This window comes from Pinus tabuliformis, chromosome 7 (assembly GCF_031772625.1).
Source record: "Pinus tabuliformis cultivar Carrire ecotype Pingquan chromosome 7, CPIR1, whole genome shotgun sequence".
Taxonomy (NCBI): Eukaryota; Viridiplantae; Streptophyta; class Pinopsida; order Pinales; family Pinaceae; genus Pinus; species Pinus tabuliformis.
Genome location: NC_142293.1, coordinates 589,908,582 through 589,926,709, shown reverse-complemented (window position 1 = coordinate 589,926,709; position 18,128 = coordinate 589,908,582).

Genomic DNA, 18,128 nt, shown 5'->3' with positions numbered 1-18,128 from the left:
GAATTCCTAAAATTCAGTCTAAGATGATAAACAATCGTTTAATCTTATTTTTGCAATGAAAATGCTAGCTACTAAAGAAAGAGAGATGATATTCTTTCAACATAGAGCAGAGAGCACACACTAGCTGCACTGTCCTAAATCAAACCAACAAGCAGTCTAAATGCAAATGCACATGCATGTATTTGTTTTCAGCTTCCTTAATGTGTGAATGACAAGAAGAATGCTAAGTACAAATCTGAATTATTTTTTCAAAGTGACAGTACTAACAAATTTCTCTTCAAAAACGAAAGGAAGATAATGACGACACTTTACTATTTTGAATTGAAAACTGTTTTTGACACTTGAAAAACTACTAGTTCAAATAAAATACAAGAGTAACTGTATAATTGACCACCAAGAACAATATAATTCTTTTCTATGACTGAAAACGACACTTGCGACACTTCCAAATCAAGAAATGACAGTTCGAATACGCTACTACTTTGTAAAAGAGAACTGAAAATGGCACACAATACATAAAAACATTCACAGTTCTTTGCACAATGGAGGTGGAATGATGGAAAGGAAGAGGGTTTCCACAGTGGTATACTGATCACAGACAACAAAACTCCTGAATAGAGCTGAAGAGAGTGAACACAAAAACCAAAATCTGAGGGCAGAAGAGGTCTTGTCTGATCAACACACCTGCAACACAGGTAAAGTGTGATGTAGCGTACCTACTACACACGAGAGGTGCGATGCATCCAGATTCCCAAGAGGAGAAGGTGCGATGGTCCAGGGATGAGACTTCAACTGGGTTCCGGGTCACAGTTTGCAGCTCAGTTCAAGGATTTAAGCTGAGAAAGTGATGTACAATAAATATAAATCACAGGGGCTGATCTAATGAGGTTACTAGAGCCACCACTAGGGCAATTAGAAAGTTTGCAAATCGATTATTCAGTTTATAAACAAAACCCAGAGATAGACTGAAGCAACATTAATCTACTTTGCACTTGCATAGAAAATGTAGTTCGAAGGCTATCTGGCTTGACTTCAGGCTCCGTCTATAAGTTTATAAAACAAACAAATATAGACAAACAAACAATCTATTCGCTCCCCAGTGGAGTCGCGATTTTGTTATCGGGAAATCTAGTGTCCACTCGGAGCTGCTAGTCCCATTGAGATTGGTAGCTATCTTAGAAACAAAAAAACTAAAACCACTTTCATTTTCCTTCATGAGAAGTAGATAAGAGGGGAATGAAGGACACCAACCTCAGTCTTGTGCTTGGTTCCTTGCTTGGTTCCTCTCCCTTCTGACAGATCCTTGTCGCTTCTCCTTCGTCTACCCAACTTCAAAGAGCACCTATGGAATCAAAGCAGCATAATACTATCGAAGAACAGAGATCTACAATCATAAACAATATAGGACCAGATATATATTGACCACACAAATGCATATATCATCAAACATACAAGAATGTGGAGGAAAACTTGAATAGCTTTATTAATATCAAGAATAGCAAAGAGGATTACAACCAATTGTTCTGACCCAACGTCATCCTCCAGCATGAAAGCCCTTCTTTCACCTCATGAAAAGCTTAGATCACCCAACATTATGATATTCCAACAAGAAACCAACAACACTTCCTTACAAGATACAAAATTCCAGCCTCTGGATCTCTGGGATGAGGGATCCATATATAGATGATTACAGGGGGGTGAGTCAGCTTCTGGGATTTTGATTAGTGTCCTCTCTCTGATAGTTCTTGATTCCACTTGGAGATTGATGATCTCCTACTCATCCCTCGGCGAATTTAGAGAGGCAAGTGTCATAGGAGAAGTTTCTGGAAGATTTTATGATCATCCACCTCACAAACTGTCTCTGCCATTTGTCCACTCTTGCCCATCGCACCCTACAGAAGGGATTTTCAGTATGCATCGCACCCTTTACATTGGGCAGGTGGGATGCATCGCACCCTTAGCACTGAGCAACCTGTATGGTCCAGTTTTGACCAGTTCTGAGCAGTTTCCTGTGGAGAACTTTTGGGAGATGATGTAATCGACTGACCTTTTTCCTTTAGGGTGTGAAACAACGCTTTTAGGGACTTAGGAGCCCTTGACTTATGGACATGTATGATTGGGGTTGCAGTGCCAAAAAATGTCTATAACAGAGACACCCCTACCATTAATGTCATTGGACAGCTGTTTGACTTAATGCTGAGGCAGGTAATTTTCCTAAAGTATTTAGACCTTGGAAGCCTTGAGATTTACACATCAATGGCACCATTTTCCCACATACCTTGATTGATCTTGGGGTTGCCATTAATGTAATAACTATGGATACCATGCTCAAGCTGAATCTCCAGGGTTCATTAAGAAAGACCATGAAAGTCTTGCAGCTTGCAGATCGATCCATAGTAGCCCCTGAGGAGATTGTTGAGGATGTGATGGTCTTCATTGACTCCTTGGAGTACTCTGCAGACTTCTTAGTTCTCTAGCCTAAGATAAAATTTAATGGTTATCCTCTCATACTTGGTAGGCCTTGGTTAGCCACTGTCGATGCCTACATCAGCTACAGAGATGGGAACATGACTATAAAAAATGGGCATTTATCCAAACAATTGGTCCTATACCATCTTGCTCAGCCATATTTAGAACATGGCTTACCTTTATGAATAGAAGAGGAGGAGGAAGATATAGTCTACTCCGCCCAACTCTATACCCTAGAAACTTCCATGGGAGGAAGAAAACCTGATGAAGATGATTTGATTGAACACATCATCCAACATCCAACTCCCAACACCTTGTCTCTGGAGAAAGTAGTGAAGGAAACCAATAACAACCATCATATTGATCTATGCTTAGCTAATTCAAACCCTAATCGTGTCAAGACAAAAGAATTCGGCCCTGAAAGAACACTGAAAATCAACCCCTCTCTTTCTGTACACCAAGAAGAAGAGTTATGTAATATGCTAAGAGAGAATTTGGATTCCTTTGCTTGGAATTACAAAGAGATGAAGGGAGTGCACCCCTCGGCGTGTACTCACCACATTTATATCAAAGAAGGTTGCAAACCAGTCTAACAACCCCAAAGGAGAATGAATCAAACTCTCAAGAATATAGTGAAAGAAGAGTTGCAAAAGTTGTTGGATGCAAGATTCATCTACCATATCTCAGACAGTCAGTGGGTGTCTCCTTTGGTGCTGGTTCCAAAGAAAAATGGAAAGTGGAGGATTTGTGTTGATTACAGAGAGTTAAACAAAACAAAAAAAGAAGGACCATTTCCCTCTACCTTTCATTGACCAAGTGTTAGATGGCCTGGCAGGGAAATTTTTTTCCTCTTTCTTAGATGGGTTCAGTGGGTACAATCAAATCTAGATTAGCCTAGAGGACCAGGATAAAACCACCTTCACCTATCCTTGGGGTACTTTCGCTTATAGGGTCCTTACTTTTGGTCTATGCAATTCCCCTGCCACTTTCCAGAGGGTAGTCCTGAGTATCTTTGCAGAGCTATTCCATGATGCAGTAGAAATTTATATGGATGACTTTATGCCCTATGGATGTGATTTCCAGAAGGCTCTCTCTAACCTGGGTAAGGTGCCAAACAAATGCATTGAAATGAACTTATCTCTTAGTCCCGAAAAATGTGAGTTCTTGATGGCTGCAAGGACTGTTCTAGTTCACTCAATATCCCAGGAAGGACTGTAGGTAGACCCAAATAAGATAGCCATCATCAAAAGGGTATCGCTTCCGCAAAAACAAAGGGATGTTTGAAATTTTTTAGGTTTATCTGGAAACTATATGAGATTCATAAAATATTTCAGCAAGTTAGCTTCTCCTTTATTTGGGTTATTGGCCAAAGACTCTAAATTTTTATGGTTAGAAAGCTTCCAAGAAGCCTTGGACACCTTAAATGACAAGTTGACTACTGCACCTATTCTTCGAGGCCCAAATTGGCTCTTCCTTTTCATATACATGCTGGTGCCTCTCACAAATCCATAGTAGAAGCTCTAGGCTAGATAGATGACAAGCTACATTATGCCATTTACTTCATCAGTAAGAATCTATCGAAAGTCGAGTTGAACTACATGGTGATTGAAAAAGAGCTCCTAGATGTTGTGCATTCATTGAATAAATTTAGGCATTACATTAGCTGTTACCAAACATTTGTACATACTGACCATGCTGCAACTAAATATTTGATGAATAAACCTAATGTCAATGCCCAGGTTATTAGATGGTTACTTTTATTGCAACAATTTGATTTAACTATTGTTGATAAGCATGGCAAGGAGAATGTTGTTGCAAATTTTATATCCAGAATGACTTTACCTGTAGGGGAGGAAGGAATGGTTGAGGATCAATTACCAGATGAACATTTATTCACCATTTTAGTTCTATCTACCTGGTTTGCTGACATAGCAAATTACTCGGTGTCTGCACAGTTTCCACCAAACTTGTTCTCCAAAGAAAAGATTAGGATCATAAGGAAGAGTGCCCCATTCACTTGGATTGGGGGAAATCTCTTCAAGCTAGGTACGGATCAAATTCTAAGAAGATGTTTCAGGGAGGAGGAATTAATTGACATCCTTCTGACCTGTCATGATGGGGCTTGTGGAGGTCACTTTGCAGCCAAAAGAACAACATTCAAGGTACTACAAGTTGGTTATTACTGGCCCACTCTTCACCAATATGTGAGGAGGTATACCAGTTAGTGTGATTAGTGCCAAAGGATGGGGAAACCTACCCCATGGGATGAGATGCCTCTGCAACCTCAAGTGACTTTCGAGCCATTTGACAAGTGGGGCATGGATTTCATCGGGCCCATTGACCCTTCATCCAAAGAGAAGCAATAAGTCATTGTGTGCATTGACTACTTAACCAAGTGGGCTGAAGCCAAATCCATCAAAGCAACAACAGAATAAAAGGTGGTTGAATTCTTAAGGGTAAATGTGTTTTATAAGTTTGGGTACCCTAGAGAATTGGTCATTGATCAAGGTAGTCAATTTACATCTCACATGATTGAAAAACTGTTAATCCAACACAAGATCAAGCACAGAACATCCACTCCTTACCACTCATAGGCTAATGGGCAAGTGGAGATAACCAATAGAGCACTGGAAGACATTTTGACCAAGGTGATTAACAACAGCAGAAAGGATTGGGTAGACAAATTAGTTGAGGCCACCTAGGCCTAGAATACCACCTAGAAGACCACCACTGGCTTTCCCCCTTATGAGCTGGTCTATGGAAAGAAAGCCCCATTTTCCATTGAATTTGAATACAACACCTTAAGGATGGCAGCACAACTGGATATAGATATCACCAGGGCACAACAAGAAAGATTGCTCCAGCTGAATGGGTTAGATGAATTTAGGATGCAGGCCCTCCTACACATAGAGGTGACTCAAGTTCAAAGGAAAATTTGGCATGACAAGAATATAAAAGACAAGCAGTTTCAAGAAGGTAATTTGGCTTCGTTGTATGATTCACAATACAAGTATTTTAAAGGTAAGTTAAGGACTATATGGTTAGGGCCTTATGTAATAGAAAAGTACCATGATAATGGTGTTGTGCAGTTAAGAACCATTGATGCAGAGGCTATCCCTTTGCTTGTCAATGGGTATAGATTAAAGATCTACAATAAGCCATTATCAAAGAAAGAATTCATCAATAGCATCAATAAGACAGTGATGGCGGTGGAGCAAGTCTCAGCTTCCACCCCACCAAGTACCTGAAGAAGAAAAAAAAACAAAACAAAAAAAAGAGTCAAAAAAAATAAAGAGACTCAGTTGACCTCCATGAGGCACCTGAGTCCCACTGTTGGGTTGAAAACCTCTTGAGGCGGCCCAAGGTTTTTTTTTAAAGAAGAGGAAAAATAAAAAGATCTCTGTGAAAACCTCTTTTGAGGCACCCAAGGCAGGAAACTAGGATGAAAACCTCCTTGGAGGCAGACTAGTTGTTTTACAAAAAAAAGGGAAAAAGAGAAAAGATACAAAAGATGGAAATTATGTTTTGCAGGTCAGTAGAAGGAGGATAAGCACAACATGAGAAGGATAGTAGGACCTACAAGAGCCATGTTTTAATCCACCTATCTCATATCTTCCACTATTCACCTAGTCTTCCATTTATAAATCCCTCTAGCTCATCGCATTCAAACTCTGTGTTTTCTACAGGATTCCCTATAATCCTACAGGAGTTTCCTGTAGGAATGACAATGACCTTGAAAACCACAAGAAGGACAGTACAAGAGCAAGGTGATGACACAAGCATGTGTCTAGATGAAAAAACATTTACTCCACCACACCATAGCCATTCCTTTCATCACCATGTCACCCTTGCGTCCATCAAGAAATCAATTTAAAAAATACAGATTACAAAAAGAAAAAAGGAAAAGAAAAAAAAAGAGAGAGAGAAGAGGGAAAGAGGAACCATACCTAGAGGCAACATCTCTCACCTACCATTCCCTACCACCCTTATCCACTCATTTCAACATCCCTTATGCTTCAGATTTGAGAAAAAGTATGAAAGTTTAAGGGAGAGACAACTAAAGGACATTCTGCAGGAATTCCTGTAGCAACCTATCCCACAAAGGAAACCACAGAGATTGCTAATATCTTCAGAACAAGGAATACAAGGATCAAGAAGCTCCTCTAGAGCTCAACAACAACAATAAATTCCAGCACTTGCACATCAAAAGGAACAAGCATCAAAAGAGGCAAATACATAGAAAAATATGTAGATTGAAAAGCACAACAAAGAGGCACCACTCTCCAACATGCATCATCAACGAAGAACCTTACCCATAGGTATGTCATCTTACTCATGCTATATCATTATTACGATATGATCAAAATTGTAGGATTATGTGAGAGTTGATTTTATAAGTAAAGGTGGCCAGGATTCGGCCAGTCAACGAGAAGAAAACAGTTAGACCACTCCACACGTGGAAAAAGTCAAATCAAGAGAAAAGGGGAATAAAGCCAAAAATGGTTAAGTTACGGAGGAAAGGAGTGGGAGATGATTACAAGGTAAGGTGGAATGATGAATTGATAGTGGGACCAATGGTCCAAAAGGAGGTGCTCGTACTTAGACAGCGAGCACACCACCCCACACGATCATCCATATATGGAAATAAAACATTGATTCCCATACAAAGAGAGCAAAAGCAACTTCGAGAATTCATCGAATGAAGAGGTTGCTCTCATCCTTCCTAAAGTAGCACCTACATGATATATTCAGCATCTACAGTGCAAGAAACCTACAGGAAGCCTATAGTATATAGAATAATGAACCTACAGAGATGTCAGTGGGCACTAAGGGAGGTGAAATCAAGGGTTATCCTCACCAGAATGTAGCAAAGTGAGGTAGGAGCTATACCTTTCATATTTTCCATTTGAAAAAAAAGGAGAAATTGCACGAGATGGGCAGAGAAGTAAGAAACACAACGGACAAAGAAGAAATGATGAAATCTCAGTTAGAGGTTCAGAACACATGGCTAAGGAGAAAACTACACAAAAGGGAAAGTCAATTTGCAACTATGGCCAGTTTTTCCATGGAGGCAATCCAGTGCAGGATGCAAACAAATTGTTATACCTTGTACCTCAAGGAACAATGGCTATAATTCCAAATAAATACCCTAGCACAAAGAGGAACTATGCACTTCCAAGACTGTAGACAATTCATTAATCTCTTTGATCAAATCATCTTGGAAGATAGAGAAAAAATATTTGAGTTTTACCTACACAATTTGGCCTTGATAGATTTAAATGTGTGGGACCCAAATCCCAAGCTAGGGGACTTACAATTGATGGCCTTAGCATCATGGATGAATCATGAGGAGTCAAGAGCTAAAAATATGAAAAAGGTAATGGAAAAAGAAGAGACAATATCCCTTATGATCAAAGCAGAACAATCTAACCCAATGGTTGTCATAAGCACCCACAATCTCATTGCAAATGATCCCAAGCTTGCACCAAGGTACCTTGTTGTACAAGAACATACAATCACACACTTCGAAGACATGTTCAAATTTCTAGGAGACGGTAGCTACCAAGCCTACCAAAGGAGATGGGACACCTTTCCATACAACCTAAAAATCAGAGAATATCATTATCCTAACAGAATGAGAGAGGCACAAAATATAACCCCAATATTTAAGAAGGCACTACAAAGACTCAAAGTCAATTGGATTTTCTTGAGGCTCAGTCCACCACTGCTTTTGGGAATGTTGGAAGGAAGAGGAAGAAGAAGAAGAAAGAAAGCAATGGGAAGAGATAGAGAGGAAGGTAGGACTTTAATCACAAGAAGAAGAGACTACAACAAAACCGTGGGATGTTAGGGAAGACACCGGAGCAATGAAGGAAGTGGGCATAGATTGAGTTTCTCAGAGGATGAGAAACACTTTTAGTAGGGGGTGATGATGAGGCTCATCATTGGGTAAAATATATGGACCTTAATACACCTCCAAGCTTACTAAAATCAACTCTTCTCATAATTCATTACATGTTTTAATTATATTTTGCTTAATGAGATGAATAAAAGTAAGATGTTATTTCTAGTGGTCTAATGTGCATTGATTGTAGGTTTTTGGGAGAAAATTATGGAAAATTATGACTAATTAAGGTGCAGGAACTCGAATGTGACAAGAAGAAGAGGTTACAGGAGATAGATCTTCCTCATTAAATCCTCACTCATTCGAAGATCCCTCAATCAAATCACACTAGCTCGGAGTTGCAGGTAGCCAAGTCATGAGGATCATTGGCAACTGAGCCAGTGATAGTTAAGAACCAGTTTATCTTGATATTGGGAGCCAAGCCTCCCTAGATTTAAGGAATTTATTGGAAACTTCAGCTATATAAATAAGGAGGCCTAGAGCCTCATTAGGATTCGAATTTTTTTGTGCAAGATAACTAAGCACTTTTGAGTTGAAGGATTGTGACAAAACAATGTTATGTATTTTCTTTTATATGTTAATGAAAATGAGAATTCCCTTGATACAACACTAAGTTGACTGAGAGGGATGAAGCTCTTGGCTTAGAGCCCAACCCTAGCTTCAGAGGTTCCTCTTACTGTACTTGTATGATTAGGTTATTTCATAGATTACTTGTTGAGTTGATTTTGGCATTGTTACATTACAAGTATTGTTTGCTTCCATTTGTGCATAGCTTCAACAGTAGCTATAGAGAGATAAATAAATACCAAAAAGGCTGATAGTAGGTGGATCTTGCCTCATTCCTCCCTTCAAGGACCATGGTTTGAGGAAAAACCCTCATTCAGCCCAAAAAGACATAATTTTGGTTTCTTATGAAATGTAGGCTTTTTCTGATAACTAGGTCAACATCTTTTAGTTTTCAAAGATAGGTTGCAGTTTTTATTTATGATATCTTCAGCTTTGTATTAGATTTCATGGATTTTTTACAATAGGCTGCAATCATTTCCATGCATGAACTAGGCAAATAAATGATGAAATTATTCTTTCCTATGTTGAGGTAAATCTCTCTTGTTTTGACATGATTTATGCGTAAATGCCAATGATGATGTGTATATTGCAAGAGTTTCAATACTACAGGACAACCTCATATCAGTAGCCTCAACCTAACTTTACCCATCCATGATTGCCAAAAGCCACTAATTCCATAATCTGAGTTGTCATTTCACAAGGACAACTTGCCATGCTTGTTGAGAAAATCCAACCATCATACAACTTTGTGGTTTCAGCTTTGAGGGAGTCCTAACCACTCCCTTGCCTTATTCCTTCCATCATTCACCTTCCCTAAGCCCCATAACACTATCTAAATCTCTCCTTATGCTTTCAACCTATTCCTGTAGAAAAATAGGGGATCCTGTAGGCGACTTAGGACATCTTGTAGGATGACCTGTAGTGGCATGTTTTGAGCCCGATTTATGAGAAATGCATCACGAAAGATAGGAGAAGACCCGTGCTTGCCTCCCAAGCCATTTAACCCATCAAAACTATCTCTCTCCAAACCTAACCCTCCTGCCATACAATCAAAAGAATTAGCATTCATCTTTTCATTAAAAAAAACAAAAATAAAAAGGTTGTTATGCTTATTCATGTGCACAACAGTTAAGTGTTTGATTAGAATATATTGCATACATAGGTATTGATAATCAAACTTCTTCTAAATCAATAGAAGGCTAGTTTGAGAAGCCCTGGTGGTCTATCACCCAACTCAGTAGTGAAAAAAGAGTGGACCCATTGCATCTACTTGTGTATACAACAACGTCACCTCCATGTTTGTACGAACCCCGGGTTAACGAAGTAAAGTTAGTAGCCCCAGGAGTTACAACATTCTTGCCGCAATACTAGTGCTCATCACTTTTCCTTCACTGTCCCCTTAGTTTTCATACAACAACATCTTGCAATTTTCGATCGATCCATTACCATGTACTTGCACTGTGCGGTGGAGACAAGGGTAGGGCGAATTGCTTGCACAGGTGGTAGCTGGAGCCCAAAATATTCCTGCTTCCAAGTGACACTACCACCTCGTACACTTTCCAATGGAGAATCATGAAACGATGATCTCCAATATAGAATCTGAGGGACTTCCTCCCTTCTATTCCAATGCATCCCATCCTTACCATCCGACCTAAACAAAGAAACAACCTCCACAACCTAGAGCCCATTATCATAATAGTCAATTTTTTTTTTTGAAGAAAACAGTGGGGCTTATACCATAAGAACTAACCTAGTACTCAAACCATCACAAAGCCACATTTATAAGCTTGAAAAGACTCCCACAGGGGCAAAGGTCATGGAAATTGGCTCTAACACAACAAATTGGGCTCCAAAACGAACATAAAAAACCCTTGACCCTTTCTCGGAAGATACAGTAAGACAAAACCCAGGGGTGGCGTGGTTGAAAACCCATCCCCGAGCCCCACTGATGTGGGGCTGAACCAGAAGGAAGTCCCGGGGGCTGACTGTTGAGATACAAACCATGTATAACCCCATCCTACATAGGATAATTCCAAATCGAATAGAAACAAAGACCATGCTGGGAAAAAGGACCTGCTGTAGTAGGAGAACATATGCATGCAGCTTCATGGAACCTCACTTTCTCACAAACTCCAAAAAAATGACACCAGTCAGTCCCAAATCCCTTAAACAGATAAGTTGATGCATGGAGGAGAGAAAGGAATGATAGGTTACATACTAGTTTACCCTCACACGAAGAAGATTAGCATGCCACCTCTCCTGGGTCTGCATCGTTCCACTGAGCTGTGCACTACCCTTCCTCACTCCTTTACTATGAACACAACATTTACCAATTTTTCTCTCAGAGAATTTAAAAAAATTCCAAACCTAAGACTCATTGCCACTGCCACCTCCCGCAGGGTATTTACCACCTGCATGCATGGAGCCACCACACCAATCACCTCAAGCATGTGGAGGGTGGTGGGTTTGTACCCCAAGGACATTGTCATTAAATTGTCACGATGAGAGTGTTGTCCAGCTCACACCCTGATTGGGGGTGCTTGGTTGTTGATTTTACTTCCTTCAACTTAGCTCATTTATTCAAGTAGTCAGTGCACATAATAATGTAGTTATTTTTTCTAGATGGAGGATCAATACGGCCTATGAAGTCCATGCCCCACTTTTCAAATGCCTTAGAACTCACTTGAGATTGTAGAGGCATCTCATTCTTCTAAGTAGGTTCCCCATCCTTTGGCATGCATCACACTATGTTGTGAATCTTTGGCCATCCTTTTGAAGGGTAGGCTAGTAGTATTTTGCTTGCAGGATCTTGTATGTTTTCCTCTTAGCAACAAAATTCCCTCCACATGGTCCATCATGACATGCTGAGAGAATCTTAAAAGACTTTTCCTCCCTCACACATCCTCTTAGGATTTGATTAGTCCCTAACTTGAAGAGATTATGCACAATCCAAGTGTAAGAGGCACTTTTCCTTATGATTTTTCATTTCTCTTTTGAAGACAAGTGAGGAGGAAACTTGCTAGTAACTAATAAATTGGCTATATCAACAAACTACGGAGATAAGAGTGATATGGAAAACATATGCTCATCAGGGATCCTATCATCTACCATTTCTTCATCTTCTATATGCAAGGTTAGCCTTAAGATAAAACATGCAACAATGTCTTCCTTTCCAAGTTTATCAACAATAGTTAGATTGAATTTTTGTAGTAATAGTAACCACCTAATTTTGTGAGCATTCACATATGGTTTTTCCATTATGTATTTGATTTCTTCATGATCAGTATGTACAAAGACTTGATAGCCAATAATGTAATGCCTAACTTCGTTTGAAGAATGTACAACAACTAAGAGTTCAATTTCAGTGATTGTATAGTTAAGCTAATCTTTGGATAGATTCTTGCTAATGAAATAAATGGCACAATGGAAATTACATTCACGTTACCCCATATCTACCCTTACCACTTTATATGATGCATATGTATGGATATAGAAGGGCAAAGTCCAATTTTGACCTCTAAGGACTAGTGCAATAAGTAATGTCTATTCGATTTCCTCAATTCCTTTTAGCATATATCTATCTAACAAAACTCTAAATATTTTGCTAGATAAAAAATAAATGTGAAGAAATCTTGCTAAAATCCTTAATGAATTTTCTATCTAGAAAGACCTATAAAACTCCTAACACCTTTTTTTAGGAACAAGAAACTTTTTAATGACGACCATTTTTTTAGGATATTCCTGAATTGCTTTTTTGGAGATAAAATGCCCTAAAAAAATCCTTCCATTCATAAAAAAATAGGAACTATTAAGGTCTTAAGGAGAAATTCATCTCTATGAACGTCTGGAAAACTCTGCATAAGTTGGAGAGAGCTTATTGGAAACTATCCCCCTAGGGTGTAAAATAATCCATATAGATTTCCACTTAATCATGTACAAGGTCAAAGAAAATACTCGATACAACCCTTTTGAAGGTATCGGGGGCATTAAACAGGCCAAATAAAGGAACTTTATAAGAAAATGTTCCCCATGGGCATGTGCAAGTGGTTTAATCCTAATCTGGATCTGATTATACCTATTGAATGCATCTAGAAGAGAGAATATTTCCCCTACAAGGATATCCAAAACTTGGTCAATAAAGGGAAAGGGAAATTGTCCTTTTCTGTGGTTTTATTGAGTTATTTATAATAAACATAGATTTTCATTTCCACTCTTTTTAGGTACAATAACTAAGTGAGATACTTATTCACTCTCTAAAATTAGGTAGATGAATCCTACATCTAACAATTTATGCAATTCTCCTTTATAATGTGTTTTAGTGTAGGGTGTAGGTTTTAACCCTGTACAGAAATTACTTGCATACGAATTCTAAAAATAGAGAATAAACAATGGTGAGAGCATAAAACACAAAACATATATACATAAATATTTTCCCCTGGATCCCAAAACTGGGACTACAAGATTGATTTTTCATTATGTTCCTTTCAATGTTACAATACATATATATACATGCCGAAGCATCCATAAACCCCAATCCATTAACGTTGGATTAGAAAACAACCATAGTTCCCTTGACCGGATCTACAAAATACCATGGAAAAAAAACCATCATGCCCGAAACCATGTGCGAAATGCATGCACAAAACCATAGGTAGGTCCTCCCACCTATTACAAGGTAGTCATAGAAAGAATATAACACAACCCAACATTCTCCCACTTGTTTTCTTTGCACAGGGGGCCACAGGAGAGATTAGTCATTGATCTAGCCCTGTAATACCCACTGTTTCTCTACACCAAGAGAGCTTCTCATTGCTCGCAGACTTGGTCAATGCATCTGTAGTATTCTTCAAAGTGTCCACCTTTACCAACAACACCTTTTTGTCCTCAACCATATCCCTCACAAAGTGATACTGAACATCAATGTGCTTTGTCTTTGAATGATAAAAACGGCTCTTTGCTAATAAAATTGCACTTTGGCTGTCATAGTTTATCCTTATAGCTTGCGGTACTAACCCCATACTTGAACACAATCTATGCAACCAAACTACTTCCTTGCTTGCATGAGTGGCTGCCATGTATTCTGCCTCTGTAGTTGAAAGTGCCACTACAAACTGTCTCTTACTCATCCAACTGACTGCACCTACAAATAGGTTAAACACATACCCACTTGTATATCCTCTAATCTAGATCTCCAACCCAGTCTGCATCAACAAAGCCACGAATGTCCAAAACTCTGTCCAATCCTGGTCTTTGTTGGTAGTGTTATCACTCAGGTTTTCCCAAAAGTTGTAAGAAATGGAAAGGAGGCCGAGGTAACCATAGACCAATCTTTTAGATACATAATCTAGCCAATCTATATCCAGAGAGGGCTCCCTCTTTATGATTTAGCTTTGTTTTTAAAGGTATTAGGCTAGTTATGAAGTTTAGGAGTTTTGTTTGAGTTTGGGTGGTGAGATTCAATAGAGTAGAGAGGTAAGACAGAGTAGTTTATTCCATTGGGCTAATGGAGTCAAAGAAGATGGATTTTTGGATTTAGTTTCTTAACAGAGGATGGTTTCACAGAGCAAGATAGTCAAACAGGGAACAAATAAAAGACTTGAAACATTGGAATGGGCTCAAATGGGGTGAAGGGTAGTTAAGAGTCCTTCAACCTATTTAAAGAGGGAAATTGGATGATTACTGATAAGGACCAGTTAAGTATTCTTTAGCAAATAATCAACATGAAAGAATTAGGAAACATGAGAAATTAAGATTTCATTGCTTATCCTAATTCTGAAGAAAACACAGAGAACAATAATAAATGAAAACAGAGTGCAATCAAGCATATTCTGAAATTAAATCTTTTATTTATCATTCAAATTGTGAAACACAGATGATATAATAAACTAAGAAAACTTTAAAACACAATATATAGAGGACTTATTGTTCTAGTGGTTGATTCAAGAAGTCTGTGACAAGTCCTCTGTTTCAATTCTTCATCCAGTAAGCCATGCAACAATTTATTCCAACCACTCTTTATTCCAAAAATCATTATTACAGCAAAGTCTAGGAATCCACACACAATACTCCAATGGGGGGGGGTATTTATGTTCAAAATTGTAAAACAAATATCTCATAACAGAGTGAGATAATATCTAGGATGACTAAAAATAGCTCACAAGAAAACAAAAACAACTAGCCTTGAAAATAGGGAAAAGATAAACTGATGTTGTGCTGGTCCTGTTTTTGTTGAATGTGCTGAAGGCAGGCTCTATAATTCAGCTGGCAGTTGTTTTCTTCAGTCACTCTATGCTGACTGCCCTATTCTTACTGATACTCCATAACCCTAATCTGATACACTTTGTTTGTTTACCATGTTCACCTTTGTCCATCATGTTCTGGTAAAACAAAACTGCTAATGTGTCTTCTCACCACTTTTCTGTGGTAATTCATGCTTCTGAAGTTTCCTCAGGTGTGAGGAGCATCGAGGGGTGGAAAAAGGGGTTTCTATCTTTAGTTCTTTGTAGATTGAAACTGGAATTCGGGCCTTCTGAGGAAAAATAGACCAACAGATGGTTTGGGAGCTCTTCGCGGAAACACCGACTGCGTTAAAGAAGGAAACCGTACAGTAGCAGGTTGGTTAACAGGCCACGGAGCTCATGCTGTAGTTTTGCTGGTCGGAAACTGGAAATGTGAACTCAATCGTTGTTATGCCCGGAGCGCTGTATGCAGAGTATAATAGAGAAAATATCATTTTGCCCGTTTATTTTAACAAAACAAAGGTTGGCGGGATTTTTTTCATTTGGCGGATGACATCAGTAGAGGGCGGATGATGTCAGCAGAGAGTGGATGACATGGCGGATGATGTCAGCAGAAGGTGGTAAGCGGTTTTTCTCGCACCGCTTTTGGGGTCAAGTGGTATTGAGTGGAGGGCAAGCAAGCACATTAAACGGGCGACACGTGGCTTTTGTACAGGTAGAAAACTGTCCATGATCGCGAGTTAACATGCAGTCAAAAGGGGGGTCGCGATATTGTTATCAACCCTCGGATGAGAACGGGTTGATCGAACGGTGGACGGGCAGGGGACATGGCGGGGAGTTATGCAGCGGGCTCGACACGATAAACCATGTTTTAATCGTATCGGGGGCATTTTGATTGGTCGGGGGGATGGTTATTAATTAACCAAAATGGTTAATTAATTCCGTATTTTGGTGAAGCGGGGAGGGTTTTAATAAATTTCAAAAAAATTTATTAATCCTTTTTAAACGGCGCTTTACTGTTTTATGGTTATAATTAACTGGGCAGGGATACGTATTATTTGGGGATTTTTAATATATTTATATATTATGGGAAGGGTTTAAAATGTTCGGGATTATATAATATATGTTAAATTTAATATGACTTATGATATGAAATGCAAATCGCCTAGTTAAATGTTAAAAATTAATACGAATATATGAAATGAAAGTGCCAAGCTTAAAGACAGTCGACTTTTGTAGTCAAACTTAGGATTTTGAAGGGGAAAAAGGGGCTTTTTCATATGATGTTATGCACTTTCCTAAGTAAAATAGGGTTTTTTACTTAGGCGACTTTATGAAATGGAATGAGTGGTTTTATGAGTGATATTAAGCACTTAGTCTTTTCACAGACCTGAATACTTAGGGGAAATTAGTGAATGATTAGGGAAAAAGTGTGAAGGGGAGTTGGTTATGTAACCTTGCCTCGCTTGAGCTACACCAAGTATAATGTCTGCCTTGCACTTGTGATAGAGATAAAGATTAATACATTTAGAGACATAATCTATCACAAGTATCATTCTGCAACACCATCTACCTACCCTGCCTACTTTGGCCTAGCATTATTTCTTCTTTATTTGGGTGCACTTACATTGGAAAACCCTTATCAACTTTCCTTTTCTTTTCATGGTAAGCCTACCTAAGTCTACACTTATTACATCCAAGGGTTCAAATTAAACTATTGAGCCCCTTTTTATTTACTCTACCTATCTACTTATCTGCCAAGATTAAACAGTTTGGTCAGATTTTATTCTCTATCTCTAAAACAGGAAATTCAAATATGAACTAGCCAAGATTAAGTTGTTTGGCTTTTCATCAATTGTGGCATAAATTAACAAGATGCACACAATGCTTATCACAGAAAATGAAAAATTAGTGGCATTTTCGACTTGCACACTTTCCTGGTCTTTCTTTGTTTGGGGTTCATTTCTTTCACTTTTTTGACCATTTTGTTCTTTTTACCCTTTGATTTTTCTTTTAGGGTATACCCTATTTACATTTTATACATTTTCTGATTTTTTTTTTTAATTTTTTGATAATATGGAAAACCTTTGCAACAAGGAAAGGGATGAACATATTACAGAGCTCATCAAGTCAATCATGAAATATGACACCTATTGATATAGGAGTATAACAGTGGCTCCACTTGGGGATGGCTTTTCCTGGTGGAAAGTCAAGAACAGTAGGTCAGATGGCCTTCTGAATAACTTAGACTATGATCTAAAATCTCCTTTTACTGGTTGCTCTATTATATATATGATATCACACTTGTGAAGCTTAGGGCCTTCTCTTCGGGCTTCAACTGCAGCAAGTTACTATCCAATCCAAACTGTGACATTATTAAGGATACAGTATGTACATGTTAGAGTCAGAATACATTAAAAAACTGGATCAAAGTAATGTTTCAACATTCGACCATTCACTGGTCCTTCTTCTGTTTCTGTGCCATCCAGGCTCTTCAGAAAGTAAGTATTGTTCCCTTGCAATGCCTGGATGATAAATGGCCCTTTCCATAGGAAGTCAAACTTCCCATGTTTTCATTTGTCTTCTCTCTGGAATCCCATCTTAGAACTTTGTCTCCAAGGTAGAAGTATTCTTCTTTGGTCCTTTTATCAAATATTTTCTTGAGTTTTTCTTGTAACAATTGGGATCTTTGGTGCACTTCTTCTCTGGTCTGTTGCAAATGGATGGTCTGATTTATTCTCCTTTGAATGTCATTGTGTTCCACTTGAGCTTCTTGCATTAATTTCATTATAGGAACTCCTAAAGATGAAGGAAATACAACCTCCATGCCATAAACTAACTCATAAGGGCTAGTCCCAATAGATTTATTTGTAGTAAGTCTGTTTGACCATAGTGCATTTGTAAGTTTCTTGTGCCAGTTTTTCTTGTTCTCTTCCAACAATTTCTTA